Source organism: Panthera leo, chromosome C1 (genome assembly GCF_018350215.1).
Source record: "Panthera leo isolate Ple1 chromosome C1, P.leo_Ple1_pat1.1, whole genome shotgun sequence".
Taxonomy (NCBI): domain Eukaryota; kingdom Metazoa; phylum Chordata; class Mammalia; order Carnivora; family Felidae; genus Panthera; species Panthera leo.
In genome coordinates this window covers 6587529-6607529 of record NC_056686.1, presented here as the reverse complement: position 1 = coordinate 6607529, position 20001 = coordinate 6587529, and the positions used below count along the sequence as shown (strand labels likewise).

Genomic DNA, 20001 nt, shown 5'->3' with positions numbered 1-20001 from the left:
CCACAATTGAAACAATGATTACATAGATATAGATATAGATATATAGATATAGATATATATACTTAAATAGATATATACTTAAATAGATATATATAAATATATATAGATATAAATAGATATATAGATATATAATATAAATATAATAGATATAAATATATATCTATTTAAGTATATATCTATTTAAATCTATATCTATATCTATATCTACATCTATATTTAAAGGTCATCTATTTATTTTGAGAGACACAGAGAGAGCACCAGCGGGGAGGTGCAGGGAGTAGGGGGGAGGAGAATCCCAAGCAGGCTCTGCACTGTCAGCATGGAGCCTGATGAGGGTGGGGCTTGAACTCATGAACCCTGAGATCATGACCTGAGTTGAGATCAAGAGTTGGATGCTTGACCGGCTGAGCCACCCAGGCGCCCCTAAAATGTTTTTTAAAATTTTATTTATTTTGAGAGAGACAGAGACAGAGAGAGAATCCCAAGCAGGCTCCATGCTGCCAGCGCAGAGCCCAATATGGTGCTCGAACTCTCGAATTGGGAGCCCACGACCTGAGCCGAAATCAAGAGTTGGACGCTTAACCGACTGAGCCACCCAGGCGCTCCAGAGACAGAATCATTTCTTAACATCCTGTTCCCTTTGGAGTAGCTGAGGGTAGTGGGCCAGCAGTTAGTTGTAATAATACAGTCTGTCTTCTTTGGCTTAATTATGTTCCAAGGGTTTCCAGTGTTCTTCGATTGCCACTGTTACCCCCGGGGGAGAGAAGGCTGGCAGCGAGAGAGCCTTTGTGTGCTAGGGTACTGGGGCTTTACGGAGGTGGTTGTTCACCTCACAGAATCAGGTGGAGGAAGGAAAAAGGCGACGGGCATTGCCAGTCTTTTTCAGAAGAAAAGCAAAGCCTTTCCAGACGGCCTCCGGAAGACACCCCCCGATGCGTGCATCGGTAGGACTGGGCCAAGGCAGAATCAGTGGAGATGGGCAAGGCGGGGGGGTGGAGGGGGCTGGAAAAGCCAACGCGTCAGTCAGGGTGACAGTCTGCATCTGTCTCCCTGAGCAGCTCACCCCACCTGAGGTGGTGACTGTGCTCAGGGGAACCTTCCGCATCCTCCCCCCCACTCCTCCTCATTATCAGATATTAATGGGTTCTCACGAATGATGCCACGTAGATAAGGCATTGGACGTGGGCAAATTAGATTCTGTCCTGATTCCTGTACGGTCCCAGTGGAGTCAGACACATGGACGTTACACTTTTGACTCTCGCCATCCGTAGTAGTAAGTTGTGGTGTTTCACCCTTGGCTCCGGAAAATTCAGATGTTGCACAGTGACCTGGATGTAGCAGGAACGGACTTCGAGGTGTGAAAATGTGTATCAAGCCATTAAGAGAGAAGAGCGAGGTTCTTTGGAACACCTGACAAAAAATGGGAGATAGCCTTACTCTTTGTTTTTATTATTTTATTTTTACTTTATTATAGAAATATTTTCTTAATACTTGTTTTAGTCTGAAGTTGGTTCTATGTATCTGTGTATGCCTTTCTAAATTTTTTAAAATTGTTTTTAAATTTTTAATGTTTATTTACTTTTGAGAGAGACAGAATGCAAGCAGGGGAGGGTCAGCGAGAGAGGGAGCCACAGAATGCGAAGCAGGCTCCAGGTTCTGAGCCATCAGTACAGAGCCCGAGGCGGGGCTCCAACTCACCGACCTGAGCCGAAGTCTGACGCTTAACCGAATGAGCCACCCGGGCGCCCTTCTGAGCAGACCTTTCTAGATAGAATTGTTGGACAGGCTGCAAGTAGAATTTCTGGTCTAAAATTCGTTTTTTCGGTCCGATTTCTCTGGGGGATCATGGGATTCCCTGGAAGCCGGCTGGCTACACGCTCCAGCTGGTGCTTTCAACATTAAGTTACTACTTCGGTTTACTCAATATTATCTTTCAGGCCTACAATAGCCTCAAAGTTACCGGACTCCATGATGGTAGAGACACTTTGCTGCCGGAAAGGATCTGGATGATAACGTGATGAGAGCCTTTTAAAATCTATCCGTGATGACATTATTACGTTTTTTTTTGGGGGGGGGGCATCCTCCCCACTGAAATCAGGATCAGCAATGAGGTGCAGGCGTCGGAGAAAATGGAGATGTGGATGCCGGTGTCATGAGGTCTGTGGGCAAGTGGCCTTGCTAACGTCGCACTCCTGACGCAGACGTGCCGATGCCTCCTGTCCCGCAGTGCCACTGCCTGGCACTTTCTCTGCAGCCAGGAGATCCCGGGGAGGAGCGAGGGGGATACTGGGCGCATGTGCCGTTCCTCCCCATCCGCCCGAGTGGGAACGTAGCTCCGCCTCCCTTGGGAGAGGAACAGGGGGGAGGAGGGGTGTATGGGGTTGGGGGGAGGGAGAGAAGCAAGGAGCACACCCCTACAGATCCCCTTTGCATGTCAGCCTGAGGAGCTGGGAACAGGTGTCCACCCCCCCCTCCCCCCCCCCACCATATAAACTTAAAACATAAACACAACCCAGTACAATATGCTCTGATCTGTCATAGAGCAAATGGCTGGGATTCTAGACTCTTCGGTCCCTTTATAGGTCTCTCCCCTCACTGACCTATCTGCCACGTGTAAGACAGCTTCTCTCCGGGTCTCCGTTTACTTACTTCAACCAGAAAGATAATAATAACAGCCTTCCTATTAATAGGGCTGATACAGAGGTGGTTCTATTTAAGCTAAGTCTTGCTTTCGTCATATTGTAGATTTTATTATAATGCCAGTTATTAATAAATAATATCGCCCCCATTAGACAGCCTGGTATTAAATACATATGAACATGGCTACATCCAGATGATGGGATGTTATTTAGTACTCAAAGCTGATGAGCTATCAAGCCCTGCAAAGACATGGGGGAAACTCAGATGCATAATACTAAGTGAAATAAGCCGACCTCAAAAGGCAACACACGACGTGATCTCAATTACAGAACATTCTGGAAAAGGCAAAATTACGGAGGTAGTAAAAGGATTGGTGGTTGTCAGAGGCTGGGGCATGTGAAAATGGTGACTAGAGAGCCCCGGGTATATTTATTCTTAGAAGTCCGGCCCGTTTTATTCCCGAGATCTGCCAACAGGTTCTTCCTCCATATTTGAAATGGATGTCGCGTCAGGCAGAGGGAGAACAGCCCCAATATTCGTCTAAGTAAAGACATTTACTCAGGCAACTTCACTTTCCTCTGCCTCTCCCCGCGCACAGAGAACATTGCCAGGTCAGCAGTATCCACCGTCCCTTAGACACAAGGAGTATTATTTAGTCTAGAAACTCTCAAAGGAAATATCTGCTTGCACGTGAAAAATCTCTGGAATTTCTCTGTTCCTCGCTGTCCAACATCCCTGTATCTGCGAAACCGCCTTGAAAAGCCTCTGTACACAGTGCTGTCTTGTTCATGGGCACGGCGGGTCTGCCCCAGCACGCTTCTGTCCCCGCCGCCGTCACCCTGGGCTGCTCCTGCCCTCAACGCTGGCGGTGCCCAAGAGGAGAGGAGAGGAGGAGGAGGAGGGAACAGGGAGGAGGGCCCTCCGAAGACCCGAAGTGAGAAGTTTTACACAATTCGGGAAATACACAGAGGAACAAAATCCACAGTCCCTGGAGTGTCTGGGCTTCACTGCTTCTCAGTCCATAATTAGGACTAGGAGGACTTTGGATCTAGACAATCTAGACCATAAGAAAGACTGAGGGCTGGTCTGATTTCCCGGCCCCAAGCCAGTGTTGACAGATCTGGAGTTTATTTAGATTAGGCACCCTGGGACCCAAGGGGGCATCCAAGGGCCTTGCTAGAGTAGTCTGCTAAGGTGTAACCGTGTTGGGCAATGTCTTGCCTTCTCTTTAACAGAAAGGCAGGGACACACTCTTTCCTCCCCATCTCCCAGGCCCTCTCCACCCCTCACTGCTGGAGGACTGTCTGGTCTCCACCTAAGTCTGGTTGCAGCAGCAAAGGTGAAAGACCACACAACGCCCCAGCTCCTCTTACAGAAGACTTTTTTTTATATATAGAATTTTAAAATATCGACTTACTTTTGAGGGACAGAGTGCAAGCAGGGGAGGGGCAGAGAGAGGGGGAGGCAGAATCCAAAGCAGGCTCCAGGATCTGAGCCGTCAGCACAGAGCCCAACACGGGGCTTGAACTCACGGACCGTGAGAGATCATAACCTGAGCCAAAGTCGGGTGCTTAACTGATTGAGCCACCCAGGCGCCCCTATAGATGATGTTGATAAATATCTTTCCCTTCGTGCCAGCAGGTGGGATTAAACCAAACTAACATGGAAAAGGGAAGGTGGGAAAGAATCCAAGAGGTATAGAGGGTACCCTTCGGAAAACAAGAAATATTCAAGTAGCAGGTGTGAAAGTTTTAAATAGAAACCTGCTTACACTGCACTCAGAGTAACAACAACATTCGGAGGTCCCGGTTGTTTTCAGAAGACTAACATTTAATTTCCAGATGGTTCCAGGACAACAGACTTAACATCCCATGGATTCGTTGTAGCAGATGCCCAGCTCGATGGCCCGTTGTGTCTGTGCCTTTCAAACTCTGGGTTTAGGAATTCATTTTCTGAGTTGTATGCTAAACCTCTTACGTTCCAACACACACACACACACACACACACACACACACACACACACACACACAATGACTCTGTTTTTTAAAATGTAATCATACATGGGAATTTTATGACATCAAACCCTTAAAAATGTGGAAATCTGGGTTTCAAAATCCTTACTGGGAGAAAATAATAAACCTCTTGATTCACAAAATTTTTTTTTTCTCCGCTTATGGTTCATTCTGGAACTGTGGCTGGCACACGCTTAGGAGACTGGGGTAGGAGGCATAATCCGGTATTCATGGACGCCTGGCCCGGGCCCTGCAGACCGCGCCTCCGATCTGGAAATACTCTCTCCTCAGACAGGAATAGAGAGGCGACTTTTGGGTCACTCCCAACCTCACAAAAGGCTTTTCAAACAAGATGAAAAAAAAAAAGAAAAGAAAAGAAAAGAAAAAGGGAAAAGAAAAAAAAAAAAAGCTCTGATGTGTTGGGAGAACCCAGTGAGCTTTCGAACGGCAAAGATGGGGTGAGCCTCCGGGAAGGCGGATGGGCGGGGCGGCAGAGTGAGGAAGAAAGGGTTACGGGCCGGCGGGCGGAGGAGGTGATAGAGCCCCCCACTTCCTCCAGGTGTCCTTTACGCGGACTTTCCAGTCAGGCTCTTGGCTGCAAGAGGTCATTCTTTTTCCTGTGGCTCGGGTATCTGCTTTCCAGCTCTTTCTGGAAAGCCTGCGTAAGGGCCGCCTGCCCGCATGGGCTGCCTCGCCCACAGCCCTGTTCCCCACCAGGGAGGGTGAGCACATTTCAGATGAATTTCCTCCTAGGAGCTCCTAGAGACAAACACCTGTGTTCCTAAATCGGGGAAGGCTCCGTCTCCCTCTAGAAGGACCCCACTTTCCTGTGTCTGTCGGGAAAGCAGAATATACAGCCTCAAAAGGGCGGTGAGGAGGAGGAGGGAGGGAGGGAGGCCTTGGCCCAACTCCTCCGATCTCTCTGAGGGCCCAGGAGGCACGGAGCGGCCTTCAGCTTGAGGAACATAGAATTCCTCAGTCGCAGGCGAGCCGCGAATGCCCAGTAACCCTCGCGGCCTGGATACGCTGAGCGCCGCTGTGGGCACCGGGCTGTGACAGAGGACAGAGAGAGTCAGAAGTCCCTGCCCGCGTGAAGTTGGCATTCCAGTGGGCGAGGCAGATAAGGAAGGAGACAAGGGGGCTGTGCCGTTTGGGATAAGCTTGTGGGAAACCACGCGTGGGCGGGAGCTCGGCAGAGAGTGGTGGGGGACAGCTCGCTGATGAGTGGGCGTGTGGGTAAAGACCCCGAGGAAGGGAGTGAGGGAGCCATGTGGGTGACACAGAGCGCTCGTGGTGGGGGGAACAGCACGCGCCAAGGCCCTGAGGCGGACGTGCGCCTGGTGCGTTCAGCCAGCGTGGCTGCAGCCGAGGAGCACAGACCACGGGCCGGGAGAGAGGGAAGGCGTGAACTTCGTTTAGGGCCCCATCTTCCAAACCGGCCAGAAGGAGATTCAAGGGAAAAGTCGTGCAGGTGGTAAGGTGACAACTGTGACAGCGAGGGATGAAACAAGTTGAAGGCAAGCCCCAGAAGGTGGGGGTGGGGGGGGGGATTGGGTAGGTGACGGGAGCATCTCGGGTCTGGGACAGGTTGTGCGCTTGAGGAGAGCGTGTAAGAGAAGCGACCTGAACTGCACTCGGGCGGGCTCTCTGGACCCCGTGGGGATGTCCACCCCTGCGTGGGGAGAGAGGTTTCGAAATCTCTCGTGGCAGCCGGACTCACCCTTTAGATAAGAGAGAGTGGAGTCTTCCTCCTCGGACTTCTGTCGAGGTCAGAGGAAGAGAGAGTTCACCCCTTTACATCTGGGACGGTATCTCCCCCGAGTTTCTCTTCTGTCTGCGTCAGCAGCCGTCGGCCCCGCCGTTAGGAGATGCGAAGGTGCCCGTGTGACACATCCCCTGCTTTGTCAACGTCGAGAAAGAGGAAGCGTCTTTATCGAATCTGCCTTTGTATCTATCCAGTTCCCAAACCATCTCTTGGTGCGCCCGCCCACACCCCCCGCCCTCCCCGATCTTGCTAGGCAAAACTGTTCTGGTATATGATGCCCACGATTATGTGGGGATCCAATCCAAATCACCATCTCTAAGCTTCCTAGGACCTTACGCTCTAAGATCAAGAAATCGCTGCCAGGCTGCGAAGGAGCCTCTCGAGACGTCGAGCACACGCTTCTTCTCTGCCCCACGCAACAGCGCAGAACTCTCTTTCCTTTCTGCCCTCAGGGGCCTTCCCGGCAGCTTGCGGGCACTTGGAGATCACCACTCCATAAGCGTGTGTTCTTCAAGCGGGTGTTTGGAGCCCTCGTGAGCTTTTGTTTTTGTTTTTACCAGGGTGGGGAGTTGGCGCAGAGGACGCGCCGGCCTGTGGGACATAGTTCCCTTTGGAGGTGGCTCGCAAGGCACTCTGAGTCACTCTCGCACCCCACAAATGGAGCCATCCTCGAATAAATACTTAAAAAAACCCCCAAAAAAACAGAAAACAACAAACAAAACCCCCAAACAAACAAACAAAACCCTACCCCGTTTCCTGGCAGGTCTGAAGCTCGGAAGGGTCCAGATGTTGCAATACTCGGGGGGCAAGTCAGAGCGAATTGCTGGGCTGTGGGAAACTTGGACGTGATCTCATCATGCCCAGGCCGCAGCCCGGGCTCTGACTGATTCCCCGGGAACCACTAGCGGAGCAGGGAGAAGAGCCAGGCCCCAGAAATGCCAGAGAGCGCGGCTCACCCAGGTTATCCTGGAAGCCCAGACAACGATGGTCAGATTCTAGTGGGAACGCTGTCTGCTGACGAGCAGCTCTGGTTCCTTGGCTAAAACCCCAGCTGTGCCGGGGACTGACCTCATTCACGAAGTAAACATTGAATCAGATACCGGCAGGCCTAGCCCCGGTTGAGTGGAAATAACATGGATGTTTCCATAATTATGAAGCTGCCAATTGGATTTGGCAAGAGGGTCCCTAAATATGTCGATCGGAATGAGTTCATTACCTTTCCTCGCCAATTTAATCAGGGGCCAATTGCCTCGTTGCGGTTGAAATGATCTGTATTAAAATGCTTTACTTACATTTTAGTTTTTATATTCCGAATAATGTACTGGAAAGCGGCGTCGTCTAGCAACCGGAAGACAATACTGGGAGCTGGGGGGGGGGGGGGGTTGGCCGGGGCTGCGGCAGCACGCGTGCGCCAGCGGTTACCGCACTGGGTCTCGTAATCCCGTTACTGGAGGACCGGATGGGGGCTGCGGAGGTCCGGCTTCATGAAGTGGGCGTGGCTACAGTCTCGGTCCGGTGTCGGCACGTGCCACTTCGGGGTCGCAGGCACTCACTGTGGCGACAGTCTGTGCGCCCAGGCTACAGGCTCTCCATGCCCTTGACCATGCCCCCGACCCCCTTTCCGCCTTGCGCCTTCCTTTTCCCGCCGTTGAAAGCGGGGGGGTTTGCGACCCCCATGGTCGTTGAGACCACCGTTTGCAAAGCAGTTTTAGTTCATGATCTGGGGGAGAAATGACTCCGGACGGCGGTTCCTTCCTTTTCCTCATTTCCTTGCAGAGGCAGCGGAGGCGGATGGGGGAGGAGCCAGGCTGTCTGAGTTCCCCGCCTTGGCTCTGCCCCTGACAAGGTGGGTGACCTTGGGCAGGTCACTTCAACTCGCTTCTGCGCCTCCATCTCACCATCTGTGAAAAACGGAGTGAAAACAGCACCTCCCTCCAGGGGAGCTGTGGGGATGGAAGGGTTAGTTCATGCAAAGCACTTACAACAGCGCCTGGTTCCCAGAAGAGGTTAAGTATCCTCTCTGCCCTTGTTACCACTGTTCACTGTTTATTACTAGCCTGAATGAGCCAGCACAGAAAACACCGGATGGCCATAGTTGTAGGTAATTTAGGGGTACATTTACGAGGGGTAAGTCAATTAACTGCATCCCAGGTCCAGTGGCAATCAGAAGCCAAGTGACCAGAATTATGACTGATTCACTTTGTCCCTTATGTTGGTTACACGGGGTTAATGTTTAGCGTTTCTTTCTCGGAATAGTCTTGTCTGATTTTTGATTTTGAAGTAAGTCAAACAAAGGGGTGTCATCATTTCGTTCGTAGACAGTTCTGCTGATGCTTATTTTCTGCATTCGGCCCCGAGCTGGATAGCCGGAGGTCCCTCGCACAGGCCCACGGAGCTGTTTCTTCCCCTAATGATGAGAGTGGTTGGCATTTTTCAGTCTCACGAAGGCCCTCCTCAAACGAAGCCATTCAAACCGTTTCCTCTGAATGCTGTCCCAGCTGTTTATTAACCCTGCTCCCAATACCCTGGGCCCTCTGTCCGAGCTGGGAGGGGAGGAGGCAGTCCCAGGGACTCGCTCCTTCGCGATATGAAAGAAAACTGGACCAGGGTGACAGATCTGACAAGCTGGGGCAGCGAGCGCTTCTGCTTTCCCAGGGTATTTTTTTAAAAAAGTTTATTTACTTATTTTGAAAGAGAGCACGAGGAGGGTAGGGGCAGAGAGAGAGGGAGGGGAGGGAGGATCTCAAGCAGGCTCCACGCTGTTAGCACAGAGCCCGACTCGGGTTTCAAACTCATGAACTGTGAGATCATGACCTGAGCCGAGATCAAGAGTTGGACACTCAACCGACTAGGCCACCCAGGCGCCCCTGCTGTCTCAGGGTACTTTGAGAAATCATGGAGGGAGGGGGAAAAAAACTGGATAAACTGAAGGCCTGTGAGCTTAGTTTTGATGATGGGCAAAATACAAAATTTTAGAGCAGATAATCAAAGGAATGTTTGCCCAGCATTTAGAAAGGGTGATCATAAGGGTCAATATTGACTATTGAGGGAATGTTTCTCACTAGGTTGGTGAATCGGGTGAACACTTTGCCACAGTGCAATGACTTCTGACAATCGTTTCACAGTGTCTCGAGAAACTTATGGAGGAGCACCTGGGTGGCTCAGTCAGTTAAGCGTCCGACTTTGGCTCAGGTCATGATCTCACGTTCGTGAATTCAAGCCCCGCATCGGGCTCTCTGCCGTCAGCACGGAGCCCGCTTCAGATCCTCTGTCCCCTCTCTCTCTGCCCTGCTCACTCTCTCTCTCTCTCAAAAATAATCATTAAAAAAAACCCTCTTGTGGACAAAATAGTGACAAAAAGGCTGCTAGAGCTTGAAGGGCCATTAGATAATCATGTGGCACCTTGATGACACCAGTCTTTAAAATTTATTTTTTTAAGTTTATTTAGTTTGCGAGAGCAGGCGCGTGCACAAGCAGCGGAGGGGCAGAGAGAGAGAGAAGGGAGAGAGGATCCCAAGCAGGCTTTGCACTGTCAGTGCAGAGCCCGATGTGGGGCTCGATCCTACAAACCATGAGATCATGACCCGAGCCGAAATCAAGAGTCAGACGCTTAATCAAGTGAGCCCCCAGGGTGCCCCTTAGGTGACGCCACTTGCTTCAGGCCACACAGCTAATTAGCGTCCAGGCTTGGAATCTGTTCCTGGCCTTGTGTCCCAGGTGAGGGGTCCATCCACTGCCGGTGGCTCCTGGGCATGGGAGGTGGCATCTTACCAGCCGATGGGACGGTGTCCTCCCAGGGCTCTCTCTAGCGGCTTGCCAAACAGTTCTGTCCTTGGCCCTAAACCCCTCAACATTCTATCAACAACTTGGATGAAGCCAAAGATAACTGCTTATCAACTGTGCAAATAGCACAAGACTGGGAGGGAAGGCCAACATGTTGGAATTACAGAATCAGGATCCAAATTATCTCACCAGGAAAGAATGATTGGTGGAATCCAACAAGATAAAATTTAACTGGAATACTTGTAAGGGCCTGCATTTAGCTCCAAAACTAGATTGCAAAAGTATAGGATGTGGTTGGAAAACATGTCCAACCTCACCCATAACCAAAGAGATGCAAATTGAAGCAACCATGAGATAATCATTTTCTTTTTATCAGATTGGCAGTGATTAAAAGAATTAAAATTCCCCAATTTGGTGGCTAGGGTGTGGGGAAAGAGGTTCTCTCTCGTAAACCACTTGTGGGCGTGTAGACAAAAGCACCCTTGCTGGAAACTGATCTGGAAATCTACAGCAAAAGCTACAGAATGTACCATTTGGCCCAACAGCTTGGTTGGCAGAAATGTAACCAAAGACAGGTATGCAAAGGTTTATGGACAGGAATATTCATAAGAGCACCGTTGGGAACAATTTTGGAGGGGTGTGATCCGTTTGGGAGCAGAAGTCTTGGTGCCTCCGAAGGGTGCCACACAGGTATTGTCAAACCCTTGGTGCCGAAGGAGGAAGAATGGGGGTCCTTGTGGCTCCCGAAGGCCAGGCCAGGACTTACGAGAGACAGATGTGGCTTCATAGTATACAGCGGATCCTAACAATTAATTCTGTTAAAAATTAGGATGGGCCGGCTGCCTTGTACATTCCCCATCACTGGCAGATGGCCCTCTGTCCAGGGCGTCGAAGAGGGTAGTCATTGCTTTTTAGCCATTGGGATGAAATGCTTGCCTTGGTTCCTTCCAGTGCAAAGAGGCAGGGGGGGTCTTTGCTGCATTAAATCATCAAAGGGTGGAGTCACTACTCAGCTTGAAGGTGGGTGGGTGGTCACACTAGCTTCTGCTTCCTGACACCGAATTCTAGAAATAAAGTGAGAAACCCTCTTGCCATCCCTCTAATGCCACTCTTACCGAGAGCCTGACCATCCCCTTCACCCCAAATCTTTTTTTTTTAATTTTTTTTTAACGTTTATTTATTTTTGAGACAGAGACAGAGCATGAACGGGGGAGGGTCAGAGAGAGGGAGACACAGAATCTGAAACAGGCTCCAGGCTCTGAGCGGTCAGCACAGAGCCCGACGCGGGGCTCGAACTCACGGACCGCGAGATCATGACCTGAGCCGAAGTCAGCTGCTTAACCGACTGAGCCACCCAGGCGCCCCTCATCTGAAACTTTCAATGTGAGGGGCACTCAGTAGGGCATGTGACTCTTGATCCTGGGGTCATGGGTTCGAGCCCCATGTTGAGTGTAGAGATTACTTAAAACTAAATAAACTTTAGGGACACCTGAGTGGCTCCATTAAGCACCTGACTCTTGTTTTCAGCTCAGGTCATGATCTTATGGTTTGTGAGTTTGAGCCCCACCTCGGGCTCTCTGCTGTCAGCATGGAGCCCACTTCAGATCCTCTCTCTCCCTCTCCCTCTGCCCCTCCCTCATCCTGTTCATGCTCTCTCTTTCAAAATAAATAAAAAAAAAAAATGTATTTTGAGGGAGAGAGCAAGAGAGGGGGAGGAATAGAGAGAGAGGGAGAGAGGATCCCACGCAGGCTCTGTGCTGTCAATGCAGAGCCCAATATGGGGCTCGAACTCACAAACCTCAAGCCCACGACTGAGCTGAAATCAAGAGCCACCGACTGAGCCGCCGAGGCACCCCCCAAAATACTCCTCGTTAACTCTTTACTGAGCCGTAAGTGCCAGATGCTCACCGGAAGTCGGAGATGCTCACCGGAAGTCACAAAGCTCTGGAGCTGGGAGTCGCCTTCCTCCAACACACTGGTGGTCAGAGTGATCCTTTCATAAGACAACTCATCACGTCACCAGTAACAGACCTCGTGGCCTTCAGCGCCCTGCACATTCTGCTCGCGCCCAGTGTGTCTCCTACCAAGACCCCTCACTCTGAGCTCAAGCCACACGGGGCCCGCCATTTCTTCCAACTTGTCACACTCCTTCCAGCCATAGAGTTTCTACACAGATTCTTTCCTCTGCCTGGAAGTTTCCCGTTGTCCCCTCTCTCCTTCCTGTGCATCCTTTGGGTCTTAATCAATGCCCTGAGATGAATTGTGCTTCCCCTCCCCCCAATTCATGTGCCCCCCACCCCCCCCAGCACCTCAGAATGTGACTATATTTGGAGACCGGACCTTTAGTGAGGTGACTGTGTTTAAATGAGGCCATTAGGGTGGGCCCTAATCCAATCTGACTTGCCGACACCTTGATCTTGGACTTCTACCTCCCAGGACTCGGGATATAGTTGGTTAAGCCCTCTAGCCCGTGGTGTTTTGTTATAGCAGCCTGAGCTGACTAATACAATTAAGAAGTCATTCCCTCGGGGGTGCTCTTCCCCACCCCTCCCCTGCTTCAGCACTAGATGGCTTTCCACCTTCACACTTGTCACACTTTGTGAATAATCATTATTTGGATGATTATATGGCTACTGTCTGTACACCTTCCTCAGGATCCGGACTCCAGGGGAGCAAGGACACCTGTGCAATCAGGTTCTCCAGCATGTTTCAGCCACGAGCACAGTGCTCGCTGCTCATGTAGGAGGGGTTCCACATTGTTGGGTGAAACCGAAGTATTGTTTTGCCAACATTAAAAAGGAGGATATTGAGGCTCAGAAAGGTTAATTTTCCTAAAGGTCACAACCCCAACCCCCTATAGCTCTGGCTCTTAACCACTACGTGACATTCTGATTTAAAAAACATTTTTTTTTTTTTGAATCTTAATCACCTGGCTGAGGTAGGGTTTGTCAGTTTCCTCCACTACATTCCTCTTTTCCTCAGTCCCTAACTGTCCAATTTTGAAATGTATCTATTCACTCAATAGACACTTACTGAGCACCTCTCACATGCCAGCTTCTGTCTAGGAAGTGAGAACCCAGCAATGACAAGAAAGACAAGATCGCTGCCTTCCCATGGAGCAGGACATCAAATGAGATAACTAAATTATATGGTATATTGGAAGGCAATAAATGCAACGGAGCCCGGTGAGAATGAGGGACTGGGGAGTCAGACCAGTCGTTTAAAATCAGGAGGTTAGAGAAGGGCTTTCTGAGTAAGGAATGTTTGAGCCAAGCCTTGAAGGAGGTGAGAGAGGGAGCCCTGGGGATATCTGAGGACAAGTTCCTTGCAGAGGTAGAAGCAAGTTCAGTGTCCCAGAAACAAATAAGCCTGGAAAATGACCCATGTGGCTGGAGTAAAGAGAGCAATGGAGTCACAATCAGGAGAGGGGCTCAGCCAGGTTCCAGGAACCTGGTGGTACAGGACATTTCTGGCCATGGTTAAACTTTGCCTTTCCCTCAGCGAGAAGGGAGTCTTTGGAAGGTCTTCACAGAGGAGCCCCATGATGTGACTTTTAACAGAATTACTCAGGCTGTCATGGGAACCCAGGCTGAGGAGGAGAGGGCGGAAGGCTGAATCTAGGAGGTCAGTGAGGAGGCCATTACAATAACATGATGATGGGGGCTTGGTCCAAGATGGTGTCAGTCTTTTTGAAGAAAAAGCCAATAGGATTTACCAATAGGACAGGTTGAATGTGGGGTGAAGGAGTACTCAAGGTTTGGAGCCTGAGAAGCTGTGTTACAAAGAACACAGGTAGAGCAGCTTTGGGTGGGAAAGCTCAGGAATTTCGCTCTAAATATGAGTTTGAGCTTGCCTACTAGGCATTCAAGTTTTGATGCTAACTAGGTAGTTGTATATCCAAGTATGGAGGTTCAGGGGAGAGGACCAGGCTCTCATCAGCCAAAAGGGATGGTCTTTAAAGTCATGAAACTAAATGAAATCACTTCAGATACTAAGTGAAAAGAGAGAGAAGGCCAAGGAGCCAGTCCCAGGGGGGCACTGCTACATTTAGAGGTCCGGGCAAAGAGGAGGAACCAGCAAATGAGGTGGGGAACTAGGAGCCAGGGATGCCGCAAAAAAATCGAGGGTACGGTCCCACCAGCTAAGTGAATAAAGTGTCTGATGCAGGAGAGCGTGATAACTGTTTCAAATGTTGCTGATAGAGCAGATAAGAAGAAACAGCGTGCCCGGAGAGGGTACAGTGGGAAGAGAGCTAGAGACGCGAATATCGACATTCTTTTCAGGAGCTTCGATATTCGGAAAAAAAGGAGACAGGTGAGCTGGGAGCTACAGGGTCATCAAAAGGTTTTCTTGGGAAGAAATGATATATGTTATATGCTTATGGGAAAGATCTCGTTGAGGAGAAACCGAGGCTAAAAAGGTTAGGCCACTCTTGGCGCTAAGTCTCCTGGGTCAGATTCTGCTGCTCACCCGACGCGGCTTCAGTGATAAATTTAAGCCTCATGGGGCCTCCAGCCCTGCACGGGATCCAGTCTAGGGCAGTTTGAATTTCTACATTATACGGGCCAGAGGCACATCCGATGTTTACTACCTTAGGTGAAAAAAGTCTCTCAAATTGCACTCTGGGCTCTGACTCTCGCTTTGGGGGTTCCCGGGAATCGCCCGCCCCCAGGGCGCTTGACAGCGTCCGGGTTGCCATAGGAACCCGCGCCGCGAGCGCCGCACGGGGCCTCCGCGCCAAAGCAGCTGACCTGTCTTCCTCCAATCCCGTCTCGGGGGCGGGGCCCGACGCACCGTCTCCACAGCAACGCCGTTGCCAGTCCGCGCTCAGGGCTTCGGCCCCGCGGGAGGCGCGCTCGGATGACGTCACGCCCCCGCGCCGCTTGAGTGACGTCACCCCGGCTCGGAGGAGGGCCCCGCCGACCTGCAGATGTGAAAGCGGCTGGGCGTCGTCTCAGGTTGGGGCGTCTGTCGCTCCAAAACACCTAGTCGTGAGCGAGTGCGGTCGGGGGCGGCTCGCTGCTGCGCCCTCAGTCTTTCCCGGGAACCCATCGGAGGTGCTGCTGTCCCATCTGGCTCTCTCGGAGCTGTCTGGAGGGCACAGATCTGAGAATCAGACCAATTCAGTCCCTTCTCGTCGGCCTCTCACTCCTGCTGGTGCATTCCTCGTAGAATCCATAATGCCTCCTACCAGTCCGAAAATGCTAGTTGAATTCCCAGATTGCTTTTGCCAGCGAGTTTCCGTAGCAGGCCATCTCCTTTTCCAGACCGGTGCTTGTAAGATGAGCAAGCAAAGTTTTAGGCTCTGGTTGTAAAGGAAGGGTAACCAGACTCCCTCCGACTGAGGGCCTCAGAAGTTCTCCGAGTCAGGATTTGAACTTTCAAGGGCTTGGGACTTCTCTTGACTGCTCGTGGTTCTTTCAGAGTTTTAGCTAGGATGCAAAGGGTCGACCTGGCCAAGTAAATGAGCTGCAGGTAAATGAAGTGTCACTGTTGTGAAACTTACGAAGCAGCCGCTTCCGTCTCGCGCAGTGCTGACCCCGGGCATGCAGTGATGATGAGAGTCTCTGCCAGCAATGAGAACTCCCTTCGTTGATTAATTCAAGAAACATTTGTTGGCCATCAGCTGTGTGCGAGGCACAGTTTAGATTGTTACTGTTCGTCGAAAGAATGAAGTTGATTTAGGATCTAGCATGTGGCTAGAGGTCAGATTTGATTTTGAGCCCGGGCTCTGCTGAGTGATCTTGGGTGAGTTCACATCCCCTCTGGATCTTGATTTCATGATTTCTAGAAATGGGTATAATAATGCCTACCTCCTAAAGGTGACTGATAAGAGTTACACCTCATGCTACAGTTGGGGGAGGGGGCTTTATTTCTCTTTTCTTATGTTTCTTCCCTTCTCAGTCGCTGTCTACCTCAGGCTGTCCACAGAGGACACCGCCGCTGGTGGAAAACAGCCCTCTGACCAGCACACAGCCTCAGAGGTCGTCCACAGATTCTCCTCAAATTGTTTTAAAAACAGCTTTCACCCAGACTCTGCTTTCTGTGGGTCTGTATGCTGAGGCAAGGTTATATTTAGGCAGAACCCTCCTACCTCATCCCCAGAAAGTTCCTCTAAAACCACCTAATCCAAAAGGAAAAAAAAAAAATACCTTTCTTCAAGTGCATGGTGTCTTGAAGCTAAACATGTGCCGGTGTGTTGGAGGGTGGCCTGGGAGATTGGGTCAGGTCCTGGGTCACTGTCTGGGGAGGGAGGAGGCACCGTAAGGGTTGGGGAGTGAGTGTCTGGTTCCCCTGTCACCACAAGGCCTGTGGTTTCCAGCCCTGTCTGCATCCACGTCCCACTAAACAACAGTGGGAAAGCAAACAGACTTGTACACCAGCGGACACACACACACACACACACACACACACACACACACACACACACCCAGACTTGCACAGCCTGCAGAGGAAGTGGGGCACCAGATGTTCTGGGTTTCCTGTTCGATGCTTCCACAGCTGGTCGAGTCTGTGGTTGTGGTTTGTCTGTCTCGGGCTCATGTGAGAGACAAAAGCTGGGCTGACGGGAAACCTCCCCTCTGGCCCCCCTTCCTCGGCTCTAACTGATCAGTCACACGGAAACCTGGCAGGTCAGACATTTCCTGAAACACCCAGAGCTTGGATTCTCCCAGGAGGAGGCTGAATCCCCCTGTGTCTGGGAAGCAGCCTCTGGGTCGAGGGTCAGTCCTCACAGAGCCTAGGGAGGACAGAAACATCTCCGAGTTCACGATTCATAGAGAGCCACATCCCTGCTGAACAGAATGGAGCTGAGGCCAGGTTGCCACAGTCACTGATCGGGCGCCTGGCATAAAGCAGCCACTCAGAGACGCTCAGCACGGGGAGAAACGAACGAGGAACAGGGAACTTCACCTTTGGGGGCTGGATCTCAGAGCTCCTGCTGGCCCTCCCTTCTCCTGAGTGGCTTTGGATTCAGACAAAGGTCCGCAGCATCACCATGCCCCTGGTTTGCTGCAAGTAATCCAGCCTCCCTGGGCCTGGTTTCCTCACCTGTAAAGTGGAGACAGTAAGATCCGTTTCACAAATTTGTGAGGCCCCGTGAGACACATGGATTTGCTGGATAAGGAGTCTTGCCCATCATAACTGCTCAATAAATGCCGGTTCCCTTTTCTCTTTGAAACCCTGCAGTTTATTTAAGGATGCACCGAGAAAGCAAACGAGACAACCAACCGACCAAGATACGGGTACCCATTGTGTGTGGGGGGGTGGGGCAGAGGGGGCTGGGGCTACCCCGGGGTCTCTAGGCTCTGGGAGGCAGCACCCTGTGTCTTCCTCTGGGCATGGAGGAGGGTTAGTATCTGGGGATGAAGGAGAGAACAGGTAGAGTTCTCCTCCACCCTTCGGCTCAGTAGTGATCTTAATCGTTATGGCCGCCGTTCAACCTGAACTCGGACCTGGGCAACAGGAACCCTGCCCTGAGCCCCAGCTTTCGACAGGCTTCCCCGTGGCCCTCCTCCAGCTGTAGCCCTCCCTAGGAGACGCATTCACAGTCAGCTGTTGGCTCTGGCACCTACGAGCCAGCTCTGCAGCCTCGGGCAAGTGACTTTACCTCTCTGTGCCTCCGTTCCCTCCCTTACGAGACGGGTAAAACAATAACCACGTCGTCAGGTAGTCATGACGATTGAGTTAATGTGTGTAAAGCACTCTGCTGGCGTGTGGTGAGGGATCATTAAATGTCCACCGTTGTACGCCCAAACGCACTGGATGCTTAACAGCAGCCTGACCACAGGTGGATTCTGTGACGAGTTCCGTTTCACAGATGAGACTTTGAAGCTTGGGGAGATGAAGGACGTTCTGCAAGTTCACACAGGTAGTACGTAGTAAGGCTGAGGCTTTACTCTGGTTCTTTCTCATGTGTGAGGTTTCAACCACCTCCCCTGGCTGTATTTTTCTCTTCTCGGAGCCCTTCCCCCCACCCCCTAGGATGCTCAGCCCCTTCCTGACTCCAGGACGTCACCCCCTGCAGTCTCCAGCTGGATTTCAGCTCTCAGGGCGAGGGCTTGACTCTTGACTCGCGTTTTCCCTGCGGAAACTTACCTCGCAGAGTAACTTCTTTTTTATAACGTTTATTTGAGAAAGAGAGAGAGAGAGAGAGAGAGCGAGAGACCGAGCACGAGCGGGGGAGAGGCAGAGAGAGAGGGAGACACAGAATCCAAAGCAGGCTCCAGGCTCCGAGCTGTCAGCAAAGAGCCGGACGTGGGGCTCGAACTCACGGACCATGAGATCACGACCTGGGCTGAAGTCAGACGTTTAACCGACTCGGCCACCCAGGCGCCCCATAGAGCGACTTCTTACAAGCAATGGTTCCTAGCCGGGGCGGGGCGGGGTGGGGGTGGGGGGAAATCTGAGTTAATTCATAAGAAGGCATCAAGTGTTTCCAGGACTATTTGTATTTTAACCCAAAGAAATGGCTCTCTGGGGAGAAATTCACCCAGAGCAGTTGTGGTTTTCGTTGGGGAGGTGGTCCTCTGCTGCACCCTCAAATCCCCCCCGCCTCCCGGCGCTGACTGCATCTGATGGGAGAGGCAGGCTGGTGCGGCGCCAGGGTTCTCACACTTGGTGTAATTACTGCCCCAGGAGCTTTGAAAACGCGGTTTCCCGGGCCCCGTCTCAGAGTCTGAGAGCTACACTTTGAGAAATACCGGTATTGTGGCGAGAGACACAAGACCTCGGTTAAGTTCTTCAATTAGCTGTGCAACCTCAGCAGCACGTTAGATCCTTCTGAGCGCCGGTGTCCTCATCTTTAAAATCGGAGTTAGGACTCTCTCGTTCGCCTCATGGGGGATCGCCAGTGAGGGTACTTTGCGCCCTGGTAGACGCTCCGGGGTGTGAGAGAGGCGCGCGTGTTCAACCAAGTGCTGCAGAGACCTTCAAAGGAAGGCATAGACCCAGGCCCAAGCTGCAAGGAAGTCCCCCAAATCTTTGGTGGGACAGGGGCCCCTGAATATGCCCTCATAAGCCCTCCTTTGGGTGAAGGCTGCTGGCCGGAGCCTCCTGCACGCTGGTCTCTCCCAGTGAACAACACGGTCAACTGTACCAGAGTGTGCCGGGAGCTTGAACCCGTCGGGGTACGCCCGGCGACGCTGCAGGAGCAATCAACCCCTGGGTCCCAGTGGCTGAACACAATAGAAGTTTCTTTCTTGTTCGGCCCGTATGTGCCAGCAGGCCAGGAGGTGGGTCTGCCCCACAGACTCACTCAGGGACGCAGGCGGACAGAAGCTCCATCTTGTAGCCACGCCTTCTGGAACATACGGCTTCCGCAGTCCCAGTGGCCGGGAAAGAGAGCCTGCGGAATGGGCCCTGGGCTTTTCACTGCCCGGGCCTGCCAATGACACCCAACATTTCGGCCCCGTTTCACTGGCCCAAGCCAGTCACATGGCACAGCTCGGACGTGCAGGGGAGCACCTGGCGTATTTGGTATTGGCGTAATGGTTTCTGCCCCAGGACACTTGCAAGAGGAGGAGGTCTGAAAACCCTTGGTCCAGATTTCCAGCTTGGGCACAGAGACCCATGTCCCTCGAGAGGAAAAAAGAAGGATGACTTCTCTGTCGAACTGCTCTCCCGCCTACGTTCTGAGAGGCTCAGCGTTCCCGTCTCGTGGAGTGCAGCTTTATTTGTTTGAGAAGGTGGGTGTTGCTTCCCCCCTCCCTCCTTTTTCTTCATTCTTGCCTACCCTCAAAACATGGGAGGAAAAGCAGCCTGCCTCGGCCGGCCAGTCGTCTGGCCCAGGCGCCCTAGGAT

At 51.6% G+C, this 20001-nt stretch overlaps 1 long non-coding RNA gene across 3 annotated transcripts; it reads right to left on the bottom strand.

Moving 5' to 3' along the window:
* Positions 1-475: 475 nt before the first annotated feature.
* Positions 476-7793, bottom strand: LOC122228115. 3 transcript variants are annotated; one of them, XR_006206430.1, is made up of 3 exons: positions 7710-7786; positions 6373-6551; positions 476-1410 (listed from the first exon to the last, which is right to left on the bottom strand). It is a non-coding gene; the product is annotated as an uncharacterized LOC122228115 (long non-coding RNA). The 3 variants fall into 3 exon arrangements; XR_006206429.1 differs by lacking the exon at positions 476-1410 and adding an exon at positions 4249-4991 and having other exon boundaries at positions 6373-6548; positions 7710-7793; XR_006206428.1 differs by lacking the exon at positions 476-1410 and adding an exon at positions 4249-4991.
* Between the last annotated feature and the right edge of the window lie 12208 nt (positions 7794-20001).